This window comes from Pongo pygmaeus, chromosome 9 (genome assembly GCF_028885625.2).
Source record: "Pongo pygmaeus isolate AG05252 chromosome 9, NHGRI_mPonPyg2-v2.0_pri, whole genome shotgun sequence".
Taxonomy (NCBI): domain Eukaryota; kingdom Metazoa; phylum Chordata; class Mammalia; order Primates; family Hominidae; genus Pongo; species Pongo pygmaeus.
In genome coordinates, this window is record NC_072382.2 from 88,909,731 (window position 1) to 88,922,662 (window position 12,932).

The 12,932-nt window shown below is 35.3% G+C and overlaps 1 long non-coding RNA gene across 2 annotated transcripts in view; it reads left to right on the forward strand.

Moving 5' to 3' along the window:
* Window positions 1-12,932, forward strand: part of LOC134740271 (uncharacterized) — a 332,371-nt gene that overhangs the window by 187,365 nt on the left and 132,074 nt on the right. For both annotated transcript variants that reach the window (XR_010127610.1, XR_010127609.1), the window contains exon 2: window positions 6,724-6,801. This is a non-coding gene — a long non-coding RNA (uncharacterized LOC134740271). The remainder of the gene's footprint in view (window positions 1-6,723; window positions 6,802-12,932) is intronic.

Below are 12,932 nucleotides of genomic sequence, written 5' to 3' on the forward strand. Positions count from 1 at the left end.
ACAAACCAATAAAATCTTTCTTAGTGTCCTGAAGAAACAATTGTCTTTTAATAACAATAAAATGAGCTCCAAATGAAAAATGACCATGTGAAAATTGAGAAACCTAACATAGTACTTGCCCAGATTTTCAATCTATAATCTCACTATCTGGTTCAAAAGAAACACAGCCACATATTTAAATCAGAGTGGTCAAGTATTGGCAACATTCGGCAAATCAAAGGCAAATCAAACTCAGCAGTATTCACCTTTTCCCAGGTCTCAAATGATTTTCATGCATAAAACTCTAAGAAAAATAAGCTTATGAAAATGAACTAAATTGACTTGGGAATGAGGTACTATGAATAAGAGCCAGCATTAAAGAACAGCAGCAAAATTTTATAAAATCATCACATAATAAAATAATCAGATCCAAATTATAAAATAACTCTCTAATATGCTTAAAGAAAAAAAGTTTAAAAACATGTATAGTGAATAAGGAATAGAATCAATGACCATATTGGGAATAGTTTAAATAGCACAGGTGGCTTTCTAGCATATTATAGAGAGAAGAATAAAAAATTAGTAAAGTAGAATATGGTTCTAAAGAAATTATCTGAAACTAGTATGAAGCAACAAGATGGAATATTTAAAAGGGAAGCAATGAGACATGGATGTTGGAGTAAGACAATCCAACACACATATCATCAGGGTTCCAAGAGGAGAAAAGGGAGGAACAGAAGCAATATTGGAATGAGTTTAGGCTGAGAATTTTCCAGCAGAAATAAAAGACCAATCCACATTTTTTTAAGTCCAATAAATCACAAGTAGGACTTTTAAAAAGCCGGGCACATTATATTTAAACCAAGGGAAATAAAGAAAAAGAGAGCATTTTAAAAGCAGGCAGGCAGAAATGATAGACTACTTCCAAAGTAGTAATAGAAGAAGAATTATTTTGCAGAAGCAACCACAGATGCTAGAATAATATGTTCAATGTATTGAGAGAAAATAACTGTTGGCCTAGAATTCTACACTCATTAGAAGTATGTCTGAAAAACGAGAGTGGAACAAAGGAATTTTCAGACAAACAAAACTTAAGTTTACCAGCAATAACTCTCTATAAAAAAATTCTTAAGGATATTTTTAAGGCAGAAGAAAATTCTTCTCAAATGTAACTGCAAGAAGCAAAAGCAAAGTAGTAAATTTGTGACTAAGTCTAAACAAGCACTGCTTATAAAGTATAATGAAGGCTGGGCACGGTGGCTCAGGCCTGTAATCCTAGCACTTTGGGAGGCCGAGGTGGGTGGATCACCTGAGGTCAGGAGTTTGAGACCAGCCTGGCCAACATGACAAAACCCCGTCTCTACTAAAAATACAAAAAATTATCTGGGCATGGTGGCAGGTACCTGTAATCTCAGCTACTTGGGAGACTAATGCAGGAGAATCGCTTGCACCCGGGGGGCAGAGATTGCAGTGAGCCAAGATCCCGCCACTTCATTCCACCCTGGGTGAAAGAGCAACACTCTGTCTCAAAAAAAAAAGTATAATAAAATATTGGGGATTCGAAAATAAAGGTGAAGTACATTATAATAATATTATATAAGTTGGAGAAATTGTGAATGGAATTAAGGTGTTTTATGGCTTTTGTATTTCTTAGCAGGTGAAAAAAACTGATTAATTTTAAACTTTGAGAAGTATGCCTCTTCTAATTACTGCAGTAACCATTTCAAACACAAAGTAGAAATAAAACACATTACTTCCAAATTAAAACAGGGACTAAAATAAGAAAAAATACCAGAACAATTCAAGAGAAACCAAAAATTGTAAGAAAAAAAAAATGTCATCCAGGCAAGATAAATAGAAAGCACAAAATAGAATAGTAGAAATAAATCCAAAATATATAAAAAATTGTTATTCTCTATAATTGAACAAAATATTACAGTTCAAAGCAAAAAATTGTCAGAGTGGATTAAAACAATCCAAGTACAAGCATGTATTAGATAATGATTGCTACATAAAAACTGCCCAAAAACGTAGTGGCTAAAAGCAACATACATTTTTACTTTACAGTTTCTGTGGGCCAAGAATCTGGGAATGTCTTTGCAGACGGTTCTTGGTCAGGGTCTCTCACAAGACTTCAATCCATGTGTTGACAGGTACAGTCATCTCAATGCTCAACTGTGAATGAATCCTTTTTGAAGAACCTCAGAAGGACTTACTAGCCTCAGAAGATCTTCCAGCTTACTCAAGTGAAACTCTCACAATGCTGTCTTACCATAGACAGCTGGCTTTCCCCAGGGCAAGTAATCCAAAAGAGAGTAAGAGAGAACACTTAAAGCACAAGCCACAGTCTTTTTATAACCTAATCACTTCCTTCATATTTAGTTCATTAGAAGTGAGTCAGTTTAAGTCCAGCCTATATTCAAGGGAAGGATATTACATAAGAGAAGTAAATCAGGAGGCAGAGATCATTGGAGGTTGCCTACCCACATGATTTTTTAACAGGACACATCTAAAACATAAGGAAATAGAAAGAATGAAAAAAGACAAACCAGAAAGGAAACTAATGCAATTATAGTAGAATCAGGTAAAATAGACATTAATACAAAAAGCATTACCAAAGTTAGGGAATTACTTTATAATGATAAAAAGTTAATTATAACAGGAAGATGAAAAATATTAAAGTCTTGTTAAATGACATCACAGCCTCAAAGTATATAATGCAAAACTTGATGAACCTACAAAGAAAAACAGACAAATCTCCAATCATTATAGACAAAAGAGTTAATAGATATATTTAAGTCATGTAATTAACAAACTTAATTAGCAGATATACATAAAAAATGTAAATAGCTGCCTTAAACTCATGTGAAAGATTTACAAAATATGTGATACCTGTATACTGAAAACCAGAAAACATTGGTCAGTTAAATTTTTGAAAAATCTAATTAAATGGAGGGATATACCAGGTTCACAGATTAAAAAACTGAATATTGTTAAAATAATAATTCTCCCCAAATTCAGCTATAGATTAAATATAAGCCCAATTAAAATCCCAGCAGTTTTTTTTTTTTTGGTAAAAGTTGAGTTGTTTCTAAAATATATATGAAAATTCAATGGACGTAGAACTGCTAAAACACATTTTTAAAAGAAAAAACTTCCTTTTACACTAATCTATTTCAAGGATTAGTAGAAAGCTTCAGTAATTGAGATAGTGTGGTATCTAACATAAGAGTAGAAACATGGATCAATGGAACAGAATAGAAAGTTCAGAAATATATCCACATGTCAATTGATTTTTGACAAAGTTGCTAATGTCATTCAATTTGGAAAGTAAAGTTTTTTTTTCAACAAATGGAATGCAAATGGTCGTAGCAACTTTATTCATAGTAGCCAAATTAAACACTGAAAACCACCCAAATGCTCATCAATAGATGAATTGACAAATAAAATATGATATGTTCATACAATGGAATACTATTCAGCAATAAAAAGGAACACAGATGATTTTTAAGAAGAATATACAGAGTGAAAGAGGCTAGACTCAGATAAGTACATATTATATAATATCAGAGAAAGTTAGTACACAATGTCTGTGAAGATATGCCAACAAGACACATTCAATTTCACATTGCTATATTTAAACTGCTCATGAAATTAAAGGCTTTAGTTTTTGTTTTATTTTGGAAAAAATGTTGAAGTTTTTGTTGAAAGATGAGGATTAGTTAAAAGCATGTAAAAAGAGCAATTTGCCTCCAAAATCCTCCTCCCCATCTCTGTGCAGACAGATTGCCATCCCTTCCCCAGCATGGTGGGAGGGATGTTTATAACTGCATAGGTGAAGATGAATCACTGCACTAGGATTAAGAGAAAAGTCTACATGTTGAGCAGTGAGACTATCAGCTGCCTTCCCTCTGAACAGTAAGAGAAATTGGCCCACTAGAAAATATCTACAGATGCTAATATTTGGAGGCTTTCCAGAAAACATTTGGGTCTCTGCCTTATTACCCCACATATCACATACACCAAGGTGCAAATCAGTTATTTAAGGCCTCCTTTTAAATCTAAATCAATGATCAAGAAACCCTATACATGTGTATAATTACAGGTACTAAAATAAAAGTCAGAAAAATGAACATAAAATGTACTTGGAGGAAACATACAAAGTTAGAAGAACATGAAAGCTTAAAATAAAACACTGTAATTGACACTTTGGAGACAGAAGGAAGTTATCGAATCCACTAAAAAATCATAAAATCATATCAGTATCCAAAAAGACTCTAAGAGATTAAGAGAGAGCTTTTGGAAATTTAAAATGAAACAAATGAAATAATTACATAGAAGGATTGAAAGAGAAAGCTGAATAGATGTCCAAGAAAGAACTAACAAATAGATGGAAAACAGGAGGAAAAAATAGAAGTAAATTGGAGGATCATTCCAGGAGGTCCAAAATGCAGGAGATTTCTATGCAGAAGCCTAGAGACACTAGAGGTGAGGACGGGGAAAAAGAAAGTTAACCTTTCCCAGTAATCAAGGACATGTATTTCCAGATTAAAAGAGCCTATCAAGTACCTAACACTGCAAAAGATGAAGGATCACCGGTAAGGCACATATATCACTGTGAAATTTCAGAACACCTGGAATAAAGAACACATTTGAAAGAGAGAGAGAATGTGTGCGTGTGTGTGTGTGAGAGAGAGAGAATGAATCAAGAATAGCATCGAACTTCCCAACACCAACTCTGGAAGCTAGAAGGCAATGGAGTCTTCTGGAAGGCCAGTTATTTCCATCGAGAATCCTACATCTAGTCACTCAATTAAATTATATAGTAAAATAAAGGAATTATCAGACATGCATTATCTCCTGTGCACCTGTTATAAAACAATCAGAATATTAGTAAAAATGAAGGAATAAATTAAGAAAGGAAGGAGTTCAGAAAAAAGAGTCCTCATTTACTGTTAGGGATGCTGTGTTAGTTTGCTAGGGCTGCCATAACAAAATAACACACCCTGGGTAACTTAGACAACAGAAATATCTTTTCTCACAGTTTTGGAGGTGGGAAGTCCTCAAGGTGCCAGCAGCATTGGCATCCTCGAAGCACCTCTTCTTGTCTCTTCACTTGGCTGTCACTTTAAGCATACACACGGCCCTGGTGTCTGCTTGTATGTGCTTATCTCCTTCTCTTGGAAGGAAACCAGTGTAATTGGACTAGGGCCACCCTTATGGCCTCATTTTAATTTAATTACCTCTGGAAAGATGCTATCTCCAAATAATGTCATATATTGAAGAATCTGGGGTTAGGGCTTCAACATATGAATTTTTGGTGAACACAACTCAGTCTATAACAAAGGCCTAAAGAGGGAAGCAGTCCTGAGTAAGGCTGGAGGACAAAGAGTTTGGAAGGATGTAGAGAAAAAGTGGAGAGATTATTGATTGTATATGTTATCAAGAGGTGATTGACTCTTTTATGGGAGATTTTGAGAAAAAGCAGTAATAGGGATATCATTTTTAAACAAATCATTAAACAGTTAACTTCAGAGGACTAAATGTATACAAAATAGTCATACTAAACTACATAGTTTAGCTATAAATTATATTTACATTGTTACAATAATAAAAAATAAATGATGGTTTAATTAAAAATTGTATAATATAACTATTTTAGGAAGATGAAGAAAACTACTGGGAAATTGGTAGTAGTGCAAGAATGAAGTCTCTATCCTCCATAGTAGAAAGACAATAGATGTTTAAAATGGTAAAAGTGAGTGATAACATAGTCATGTTATTTAGAAATATGAAGGTATATAATATGAGAATCAATGAAAAGTTTTGAAAATGATATCCCCTAGGGATGAGGATTCAGTGGTAGGAGTGACAGGAAATAGGACTATGTACATATCTTTGTTTGATAAAATGAATTTAATGTGGATGGTAAAACAATATTACATTGCTTTCTTTATTTTAGATTATAAGATTAATGCATATTTATTGTAAAAAATTTGAAAAATAAAGGTGCCAAAAGAAAATATTCATCATTAATGTAGTTAATGCACACACATGCTGCACTTGCTGTTTTATAATCTTTTATTACTTAAAAGCATATGGTGATTTTACTGTGACATTGCTTTTTATATTTTTTTAAAAAAATAAAAATGCAAAGAAATCCAAAGAAGAAAAATACTAACTCTCCTTGGAAAAGAGAGGAAGTGACGTTGAACTGGGTCTTAACATATAATAATAAAATGATTGAGTTCTTTCTGAGTCAGTCAATTTGCTAACTGCTTTACATACATCATATCATTTAGTTCTCCTAATAACTCTTCAACTTCAATTATAAATCTCAATTGTACAGAGTAGGAAACTACGGCTTAGCAAGATTTTTGTTCAAGTTCATTTGGCTAATAAATGACAGTGCTAGAACTTTAAATACCACAACCACCGGGTAAAAAGTGCTGTGGGTGTTGGTCTAGAACACACCCAGATAACCAGCCTCCCTGACTCCAAGGCCTGGGTCATTAACCTCTTCACCATACCCGGTAGCTGGGTAAGTGAAGGAAGAGGGGAGGACCCTGTTGATAGAATAAACTATATATAGAATAGAAGAGTGAGGACTTCAGGCCTGGTTTGAGCCTGACATTTCTTTTTCCTGTGTGGATATCATGGTATTTGTGGACAGGGATTTGGCTGAAAAGTTTAATTGAGGTAACAATAACGAGTACCTTGCCTAACATGGACTTCTATCAACAGGCCTCTGGTTGTCAAACAGGGACATCCATACCAGTGATGAACATCAATGTGAAAGGAGTCATCAGTCTTAACTGGTTGGTAAGTAATTTAAAACATTAATTCTATATGAAAACAAATATAAATATATCATGGAGTAGAATGGAAAACTTATGAATTTTTAAGTTGAAGCTGAAGACTTCAAAGTTTTTATTTTTATTTATTTATTTATTTTTTTTTGCTTTTGGCTGGCTTTTATGACGATCTTCTGGATCTCAAGGGTCTGGGTTTCACTCTTTCTCATTAGGAGCTCTTTATTGGAAAGTTTTAAAGTAGTACTCTGTGAACAATAAGAATCTGATTGAGAATAACATGATCAGATTTGTTTAAAGTGTTATTTCCCCCTAAGGAAATGTCATAATGCATAACCATAATAACAACAAAAATGCAATCATGGCTTTTCTTTTACTGACCCTAGACTGAAAATACATTAATTTTCACTGATGGTGTTGATTTAGGAAGAATATTAATGAGTTAGAGCCATAGAAATAAAAAAATCTCCAAATCCATATTACTATAATATAAACTGACCTGTCTCAGAATATTTCCTGAGACCGTTAGCCTGTTTTCCCAATGCTAAAATAATCAGTTCACCTGGAGACCAGAATTACATGGAGAACTTCAGACAAAACTCATCAGCACACTGGATTTATCTCTTCTCAAATAGAGATTCTGGCAACCTATAGAAGCTGCTCTAAACTGTACCTTACGAAATAGCGAAGGAAGTTGTCTGTTGTAGTTAGATTTCTAGAGGGAAAAAGATAAGATGAAAACCTGACAGCTTCTAAATGCAGTGTAATATTCTGGATTGGATCTTAGAACACAAAAAGAACATTAGTGGAAAACTGGCAAAATTCACATACAGCCAGGAGTTTAATAGTAATTTACCAGCATTGGTTTCTTAGTTTTGACAAATGTATATGGTAATATTAGTGTTAGCTGAAAGTGGGTGAAAGGTGTATGGAAACTCTGTGCTCTATCTTTGCAACATTTTTGTGAATAAAATTATTCAAAAATAAAACATTTATTAAAAATATTTAAAAACCATTGACTTCAGTGTTATGAAAACAGAAATATTTGTTGATTTGATACCAAATCCCCAAATAATGTTTAAAACTATTGTGTTATGTTTAAAATTTCAAAAATTTTCACCTTCTTGCTTAGACTATCATGAATGCCTTGTTCCTTCAACATTAAGAACTTTGTCATATTTACTAGATAGATGATTTATTTTCATCAAGATATTTTAAGTTCAATACTCATTTTTAAATCCCCATTGTACTACATTTGGCAGTTAAAAATGTTTAAGAGGTATAAGTATCTCTAATCTGTACTACAGACAATGGGTTTGCATCCTTTCCTCCTGCCATAAAACACATGCAATTATGATAGGAAAGCAGTGGTGAGAAGAGGTGTTTTCTGCCTGTTGTATATTGCCAGTGAGTAAGGATGCTAGGGAAGGTAACTAGGTTCTTCTTGCTCAGAGGGCAAGTGCTGGACAGTGACACTGCAGAGGCTCATCCTGTGCACAAAGGTATGGTCTCCATGCTGTACTTTCTAATCTACCTTTTTTGGGTCATTTATTCTTCAGTAATTGCTTGTTCATGGACTTTTTCTGTAATTACTTTTTTTCAATTTGTTCATCAGCTTTTCTGATTGCCAAACAATGTGCTTTAAATTTGGTGAGCTGACTCTGTGATGAATGATTATAAATGCACATATTATTTTTTCTTAAACATTTTTAAAAGCTAATTTATCCACAACTTCATGTTTGAATATTGCAGTCATTTAAATAGATTTAGAAAAAGGCAAACTCTATAACAATCTTTAGTGAAAGATACATTTGGGACTTAAAAACTTCAAGGGAATTAATCTCTGATTCACCTTGAAACTACTCTGACAAATATCCTCTCTTTTGCTTCCATGACTACAAAATTCTGCTGTTTTCAGATTAACCTAGGATAAAATTATTGTGTGCTTTATAAATTTTAGAACACTCCTGCGAAGGAGTTGGTATTTCTTAAGATGAGGAAATGGAGGATTAGAAAGGCAAGTAACTACACACATAGAAAATTTAGGGAAGATCATTAACTATTGGGTAGTATGATCACCACCTGGGTGATGGGATTAATCGTACTCCAAACCTTAGCATTAAGCAATATACCCATGAAACAAACCTGCACATGTACCCTGTTGTATCAGTTCATTTTCTCACTGCTAGAAAGACATACCTGAGACAGGGTAATTTATAAAGAAAAGAGGTTTAATTGATTCACAGTTCCCCATGGCTGGAGAGGGCTCAGGAACCTTACAATCATGGCAGAAGGGGAAGAGGCAAGTCTTACATGGTGGCAGGGGAGAGAGAGTGACCAAGAGCAGGGAGAACTGCCTTATAAAACCATCGGATCTTGCGGGAACTCACTCACTATCACGAGAACAGCATGGGGGAAAATGCTCCCAGGATCCAATCACCTCAACACCTAGGGATTACAATTCAATATGAGATTTGGGTGGAGACACAAGGCTTAACCGTATTGCCTCTGAATCTAAAATAAAATAAAAGTTTAAATTATTTTAAAAAACAAATAAATTTAGGGAAGATCAGGCAAGAAACTTTGCATAGGAGGTACCTCTCAGCAGTGTGGATAGCGAGGTATAAGGATAGAGGTGATATTATCTCTCCCTACTTCTGAAATTTCAACTTTACTAATAGTGCATATTAATTTAACAATCAAATATTTTCATAAAGCAAAATAAAATTACCTAATGATTGTGATTTTCTTGTTTCTTATGATGTTTGATCTATATACAATGGAATAATTTGTGGGTGTCTTTGCTTCCCAAATTACTGATTACTGATTTCTGTCAATTGAATATTCAGTTCAGTCAATACTCCTTTGAATCAATTTTCTGATTTTCCTCTACCAGATTAGCCATCTAATATATTATTATTTTTCAATAATATTCAGACAAGAATATTTATTAAATACTTACTCTGTGCCCAGAATTGTATTAGACGTTGTGGAAGGTGCAGAATGGTGGTAGGAATAAAAACTAATAATAGGCTAGGTGAAGTGACTCATACCTATAATCCCAGAACTTGGGAGGCTGAGGCAGGAGGATCTCTTGAGCTCAGGAGTTTGAGACTAGTCTGGGCAACATAGTGTAACCCCATCTCTACAAAAAATTAAAAAATTAGCTGGACACGGTGCCGTTGTACCTGTGGTCCCAGCTACTTGGGAGGCTGAGGTGGAAGAATAGTTTGAGCTCCAGAGGTCGAGGTTGTAGTGAGCCATGATTGTGCCACTGCACTGCAGCCTGGGTGACAGAGCAAGGCACTGTCTCAAAAAAAAAAAAAAAAAAAAAAAAAAACTGCGCAAAGCCTAATAATGGATAATGTTTATTGAGTCCTTGTATGCTAGAGAGCATTTTTAAAGCCTTACATGAATTACCTTATTTTATTTCCCACAACAACCCAATGAAGTAAACTATTATAATCCACCATTATATATTATACATTGTACACTATTTATTATATTGTAATATGATATAGCATAAAATTTAATATTATAGGATTGATAGATTATGATATGCTATAATATCAAATATATTAGATCTTATACATCATTTTATAGATAAGGAAATTAAATTTTAATTAATTAAATAAAATTTAATTTCCTTATCTATGAAATTTTGAGACAGGGTCTCTCTCTGTTGCCCAGGCTGGGGTGCAGTGGTGTGATCTCGGCTCACTGTAATCTCCATCTCCATGGCTCAAGTGATCTTCCCACCTCAGCCTCCCACGTAGCTGGGACTATAGGCGTGTGCCAATCTGCCTGGGTAATTTTTGTATGCACATATTTTTGATAGAGATGGGGCTTTGCCATGTTGCCCAGGCTAGTCTCAAACTCCTGGGCTCCAGTGATCCACCAGCCTTGACCTCCCAAAGTGCTGGGACTACAGGTGTGAGCTACCGTGCCTGGCTGGAAATTAAGTTTTAGAGAAAATAATGACATTGCCCAAGGTCAAATTGCTGATAAGTGACAGACAGGATTTGAATCCAGCATATTAGACTCCAGAGCTTAACTGCTTAATTTTTTAGATGGCTTTCTGAGGGGTTTACTACATAGCTGGAGAGAGACAAGACGCATACACTGCACCCCAAAACCCCACCAAAAGCCATACAAAATAGTATTAGACAAAAGCCATAGTTTATGCTTAGCCTTATGTCTACCACTTCAGAGGCATGCATTTTAGGGTTGTGGAATAGACTAAATAAGTGCCAAAGGGCGCTTAGGAATTCAGATGAGATCAATGAGATGTAGTGTCGCTAAGAAAGGCTTTGTGAAAAAGGTGGACTTTCAAGTTGGGGCATGGCAATATTTAGATAGGAAAGACCAAAAAACATGAGCAAAGCCCAAAGGTAACAGTGAGTCATGGATGTATCTCTATCAGATAGGAGACCATTTGGCTTACACAATGAGTACATGCTGAGAAAGGTGAGAAATAAGTCAGAGAGGACAGGGAAGCCCTGAGACTGGTACCTTGGAAGCTTGGCTCAGCAGTCTAGATTTAATGTGAGTGATGGTAATAATCGTGACAATAACAATAAACGATAAACAAGCTTTACAGTTGGCCCTATGCTTTCAAAGACATAATCTTAATGTATGTGTTTGTAGAATATTAATGTGGCAGAAAATGGACTGCAGTACAGAATGCTTAGATTCAGTGAGGCTCATTAGGACATTACTATTAGCCAGAAGTGCAAAAAGGAGCATTTAAGCTAGGGTCAGGGTAATTAAGGGGACCTGGAGGATGTAATAGCTATTAAATGTCTACTGTGTGCCAAAGACATTAAATATGCTGTGTTAATGTTCAAAAGAATTAAATGTTATATATGACATTCTGACATGAGCTCAAGGCCTGGTTCCAACACTTACTAATTGTGTGACATTAGGTAAGCTATTTAAATGCTCACTGCCTCATTTTTGCAATAAAATACTTGTTGGGCATCTATCAAATGCCAGCATTGGACTAAGTCTAGGAAAAGAATGGTGAAATAAACAGAGACTCTCCTTGTACTTATGAAGCTTACAGTCCATGAGGAAGACTGATATTAATATGTAAATATATTAGTTTTCTATTGCTGCATTAAAAGTTACCACCAATTTAGTGGCTTAAAACCATCAGTCAGTCACTTAAAAAAATCCCACTAGTTTATTTCTCACACTTCTGTAGTTCTGAAGTCCAGACTGGCTCAACTGGTTTCTGCGCTTCCGGTTTCATAGGACAGAAATCAAGGTATCTGTTACCTGGGCTCTTATTGGACAGCTTTGGGAAGAATTGGCTTCTGAGCTCATTGAGATTATTGGCAGAATCTAGTTCCTTGTAGTTGTGGGACTGAGGCCCCTGTTTTCTTATTTGCTGTCCACTGGGGGCCTCCCTTAACTCTGGCAGGCCCCTATATCTCAGAGGCAGCACGGCGTGCCAAATCCTTCTCACACTTGGAATCTCTGACTTCTCTTTGTGCCACAGCTCTTTGACATCCTCTTTTACTTCCATCTAGAGAGTGTTCTCTCCTTTTAAGAACTCCTGACTAGATTGGATCCACCTAAATCACTCAGGATACACTTTGTATTTCAAAGTCTATAACCTTAGTTCCAACTACTAAGTCCCTTTCACCATGTAACATAACGTATCACAAGTTCCAGAGATTAGAACATCTCACAGTAGGGGATGGAAGGTGGCGGTGGGTGGGGGGTGGGGGGATGGAGGACATTATTCAGCTTAGCAAAACTTCCAAAACATATCACAAATATGCTTAGTTTTCTTTATTTCCACAGCCCCAAACCAATCTTTCACACGGACTGTTACCATAGACCAAATTAGTCTTCCATTTTTAGACTGTTCCTGTGGACTTCTAAACAGTTTATCTGCTTTTGTTCTTGCCCCTTTCTAATCCCTTCTCACAGGGCAGCCAGAGTGATCCTCTAAAATGTGTTGCTCATTTCCTATCTCTCTACAGCTTCCATTGTTCTGACAGCCAAGTTCCTCGTTCTGACCACACAGACTTGTGGGACTGACATCTTTTTTCTTCTTTAACCTTTTTTTGTTTCACTCTACCTTCACTTCATCAGGCTGAAGTAACAATAACCTACTTGTAGTTTCTTGTA